The sequence below is a fragment of the Brassica napus genome (genome assembly GCF_020379485.1).
Source record: "Brassica napus cultivar Da-Ae chromosome C7 unlocalized genomic scaffold, Da-Ae chrC07_Random_6, whole genome shotgun sequence".
NCBI lineage: Eukaryota > Viridiplantae > Streptophyta > Magnoliopsida > Brassicales > Brassicaceae > Brassica > Brassica napus.
The window spans coordinates 28,731-34,730 of NW_026014350.1; positions in this window are offsets into that span (position 1 = coordinate 28,731).

The following is a 6,000-nucleotide window of genomic DNA, read 5'->3' on the forward strand; positions in this document are numbered from 1 at the left end:
GATTTTTATCCGTAGGAATACTAGGAAATATAACTGGGAATAATTAAATACGTGTACCCTATGTTGGGTAACTAGCTAGGTTTTGCAAATGCCATGAAAAATCAACTATATAATTGTTATTTTTATTTATTTTATTTCTATTTTATTGAAAAATTGATCCTTGTTATTTGTTCTATTTTAACTAGGCCTGGTACGGATCGGGTATCCGGGCAATTTTAAGGTATCCGGATCTGAATCCTTATCCGGCGGATCTTTATCCGGCGGATCCATAATTTTACTATCTTTATCCGGATCCGGGGTTCACGGATATCTGGGCGTCGGATATCCTTCTAAAAATTGAAATATCCGGCGGATATCCAAATTCGGATCTAGATCATTAAAATAAATAAAAATAATAATATTATATATATATAAAATATTAACAATAATTTAAAATAAAAATATATAATGCTTTTAATTATTTCTATGAGTAATATTACAAAATTTACATAAATTTATATATACTATTATTTTTTTGAAAATATTTAAATAAAATTAGTTTTTATATATAGATATTATTTTTGAAATATTTATTAATAAAACCTACGGATCCGGATATCCGGACTAAAAAGTCAAGATATCCGGATCCGGCTTTGACGGATCCAACATTTTACTATCCGATTCGGCCCCTCCGGATATCCGAATTTTCGGATCGGATCTCGGATAAAAGTCCTAGAACTAATTTTAACTACGCTTTACCTAGAATCTGTTGTAACTTTTTCAGCTTCTCTTTCCTTCCAAAGTATATATTTACAAGAAGGATATCAATCTTATAATTACTAGTAACACTATGTATACCTATTTTACCTTTTTTATATATTACAAAAGTATTTACGAAAGTATTATTACTATATTTAGAACTTTTTAAAATGGATCAACAAATAGGTCTATCATGCTAATTGCAGTAGATTCATTGAAGTTTAATAGATGAACAATATATTTAACATTATAGTGATAAAATTTATTTTTATGTGGTAGAGATATTTAAAGTGTCGTAGATTTATTAGTCAACGATAGTACATTTGTTTTTGGTGATAAACTTACTGGGTTATGGTTTACTTAAGGCATACTTATTGTCGATTAATAATTTATTTGGTGTGATGATAAATTAATTTAGTCGTAGTATTGGTTGTTGACGTTAACCATATTCATAAAACAATTGGACCATTTCGTATATAACTATCAAAATACAAATTTAAGTTTTTCTCTCTTCCAGCGTTTACGTGTTTTTTTTTTTTTTGCAACTAGTAGCGTTTACGTTTGGATTGTTGGAATGAGTAGGCCTGGAATTTTTATTCGAGATCCGAATTCAATCCGAGATTCAATCCGGATCCAATCCGAAAATCCGGATATCCGGAGGGACCGAATCCGGATCCGGATAGTAAATTGTTGGATCCGTCAAAGTTAGATCCGGATCCGAATATCTTAATTTTCTAGTCCAGATATCCGGATCCGTAAGTTTTATTAATAAATATTTCAAAATAGTAATATCTATATATAAAAATTAATTTTATTTAATATATTTTTATTTATATAGTATATATAAATTTTATGTAAATTTTGTAATATTATACATAGAAATAATTAAAAAAATATATTTTTTATTTTTCAATTATTTTTCATATTTATATATATTAATATTATTTTTATTTATTTTAAGAATCCGGATCCGGATATCCGCCGGATATTACAATTTTTATAAGGATATCCGACATCCGTATATCCGAGAACCCCGGATCCGGATAAGGATAAGGATCGTATCCGGATCCCTTAAATTGTCCGGATACCCGATCCGTGCCTAGGAATGAGTAAGTAAGAATACAAAACTATTTTAAATACATATAACAAATTAAAATGAACATTTAGATATTGCAGTTACTAACATATATATACTAAAATAAAATATACTAAAATTCCTTAATCACTTATAAATATATAAAAATATATTTCAATATATATAAATTTTTTATAAATAAATTATATCTTATTAGCAAAAAATATAAATAAACTATTATTATTATTTATTTAATATTTCATTATAAAATATAAATTTTGTCTATTTAATAGTTATAACTAGGATAAGACCTGCGTCTTGCGCATGATGAGTTTATTTGTATATATTATCGATAGTTTTTTTTATATTTGATTATTTAATTTGTATATATAAAATATTTTTTGTTGTTATTATATAATTTCTTTCCGATGGATCAGATCAATTTTTATTTAAAAAGAATTGAACAAAACTATAATTAATACATAATGGATTGATCGGATTGGACATTAAAACAATTATGACATAAAAACTTTATTTTTTCCATCGAACACATTCTTGAAAATAGTGAACAGTATTGTTTTCACAGTTAAATTATTTTGACTTTTATCTTCCATAGTGTTTTGAAAGCTTTCAAATCAACCATCGAATTAATACATGTCATTTTAATGATTTTGTAGTCGTATACTTAAGGAAAACTTACATTTTTGTAATTTAAAGTCGTTTAAAAAAATCAAAATAAACATATCAGAAAAAATCTACAAAAAAAACAAGAAATATAACATATAAGGTGTCCTCATTTTTGTATTTTAAAGTCGTCGTTTTAAAAAAAAAAATAACATATAAGGTTTCCTCATTTTTAATTTAAAGTCATTTTAAAAAATTCAAAATATAACATATAAGAAAAAATCTAATTTTTTTATTATATGGTTAATGTGATTGTTTTTTTTTAATAATATAAAATTAAACAAAATGAAGAAGGATGCAAAAATTGTTATCAAATCTTTATTATTCATAATCATTAATTGCCATATATATGTAAATCATATTAGGTAATTTCGTAGCTTTTATTTAGGGAAAGAATACACACTTCTTATATTTTAGGTTAATATAATGTTCTCTAGTGGACATTAAACAAATTATGACATAAAACTTTATTTTTTTCCTCTCGAACACATTCTTGAAAAAGTGAACAGTATTGTTTTCACAGTTGAATTATTTTGACTTTTATCTTACATATGGTTTTGAAAGCTTTCAAATCAACCATCGAACTGATACATGTCATTTTAATGTTTTTAGTCGTATACTTAAGGAAAACTTACATTTTTGTAATTTAAAGTCGTTTTAAAAAATTCAAAATATAACATATAAGAAAAATCTAACATATAAGAAAATATAACATATAAGGTGTCCTCATTTTTGTATTTTAAAGTCGTTTTTAAAAAAAATATAACATATAAGGTTTCCTCATTTTTGTAATTTAAAGTCATTTTAAAAAATTCAAAATATAATATATAGAAAAAATCTAATTTTTATTATATGGTTAATGTGATTGTTTATTTTTTTAATAATATAAAATAAACAAAAATGAAGAAGGATGCAAAAATTGTTATCAAATCTTTATTATTCATAATCATTAATTGTCATATATATGTAAATCATATTAGGTAATTCTGTAGCTTTTATTTAAGGAAAGAATACACACTTCTTATATTTTAGGTTAATATAATGTTCTCTAGTGGACATTAAACAAATTATGACATAAAAACCTTATTTTTTCTATCGAACACATTCTTGAAAAAAGTGAACAGTATTGTTTCCACAGTTAAATTATTTTGACTTTTATCTTCCATATGGTTTTGAAAGCTTTCAAATCAACCATCGAATTGATACATGTCATTTTAATGTTTTAGTCGTCGTATACTTAAGGAAAACTTACATTTTTGTAATTTAAAGTCGTTTTAAAAATATTCAAAATATAATATATAAAAAATTCTAACATATAAGAAAATATAACATATAAGGTGTCCTCATTTTTGTATTTTAAAGTCGTTTTAAAAAAATATATAACATATAAGGTTTCCACTTTTTTGTAATTTAAAAGTCATTTTAAAAAATTCAAAATATAACATATAAGAAAAAATCTAATTTTTTATTATATGGTTAATGTGATTGTTTAATTTTTTTATAATATAAATTAAAACAAAATGAAGAAGGATGCAAAATTGTTATCAAATCTTTATTATTCATAATCATTAATTGCCATATATATGTAAATCATATTAGGTAATTCGTAGCTTTTATTTAGGGAAAGAATACACACTTCTTATATTTTAGGTTAATATAATGTTTTCTCTAGTGGACATTAAACAATTATGACAATAAAACCTTATTTTTTCCCTCGAACACATTCTTGAAAAAGTGAACAGTATTGTTTTCACAGTTGAATTATTTTGATTTTTATCTTACATATGGTTTTTTAAGGCTTTCAAATCAACCATCGAACTGATAATGTCATTTTAATGTTTTTTAGTCGTATACTTAGAAAACTTACATTTTTGTAATTTAAAGTCGTTTTAAAAAATTCAAAATATAACATATAAGAAAAAATCTAAACGTATAAGAAAAATATAACATATAAGGTGTCCTCATTTTTGTATTTTAAAGTCGTTTTAAAAAAAATATAATATATAAGGTTCTCTCATTTTTGTAATTTAAAGTCATTTAAAAAAATTCAAAATATAATATATAAGAAAAAATCTAATTTTTTTATTATACGGTTAATGTGATTGTTTATTTTTAATAATATAAAATTAAACAAAATGAAGAAAGATGCAAAAATTGTTATCAAATCTTTATTATTCATAATCATTAATTGTCATATATATGTAAATCATATTAGGTAATTCTATAGCTTTTATTTAAAGAATAATACACACTTCTTATATTTTAGGTTAATATAATGTTCTCTAGTAGACTTGAAACAAATTATGACACAAAAACCTTATTTTTTTCATCGAACACATTCTTGAAAAAAGTGAACAGTATTGTTTCCACAGTTAAATTATTTTTACTTTTATTTTCCATATGGTTTTGAAAGCTTTCAAATCAATCATCGAATTGATACATCTCATTTTAATGTTTTTAGTCGTATACTTAAGGAAAACTTACATTTTTGTAATTTAAAGTCGTTTTAAAAAAATTCAAAATATAATATGTAAAAAAATTCTAACATATAAGAAAATATAACATATAAGGTGTCCACATTTTTGTATTTTAAAGTCGTTTTAAAAAAAAATATAACATATAAGGTTTCCTCATTTTTGTAATTTAAAGTCATTTTAAAAAATTCAAAATATAACATATAAGAAAAATCTAATTTTTTTATTATATGGTTAATGTGATTGTTTTAAGTTTTTTTAATAATATAATTTAAACAAAAATGAAGAAAGATGCAAAAATTGTTATCAAATCTTTATTATTCATAATCATTAATTGCCATATATATGTAAATCATATTAGGTAATTCCGGTAGCTTTTATTTAAGGAAAGAATACACACTTCCTATATTTTAGGTTAATATAATGTTCTTTAGTGTTATATAATTATGAAATAATGTGACACCATTAGATTAAACTATACCTTATATTAGATGCTTAGAATTCTTTGAAATAGAAATTTGAAGAAGGCTAGAGTGTCTTCCTAGGATTTGGAGATTTTTTTTTTATTAATACAAAATGAAGTTCTAATTTTTCAATGTTTCTTAATTAATATATAGGGGATATGGGTAATATTATTAGTTTATTGTTATACTACTTCTCGCTAGTCAAATCAAGAAAAACGCGTTTTTTCTGTTTATGTAAAGATCTTTTTTAGAAACCGTGATCTGACGGATTTCAATATTTATGTAGTAAGAAAAAATAATTAGTATTTTCGATGGTGTCTGCCTTATTATTATTATTATTTTTTTTTTAATTTTTACTGGCACCAGTTCTCGAATGTGTTTTAGTTTTCTAGTTTCGCTCGCACCATGTTTTTCCAACTTAGCTCCATTAGTTACAAAATTTACACATGAGCGGTGTATTTTTAAGGAAAGAATAAAATTATACGTTTCTCCTCATTTTTTTTTTTTTTTTTCTTTTTTGGGCGGTCAACCATTGAAAACCTAACTGAATTAGTTTTAAAAAGTT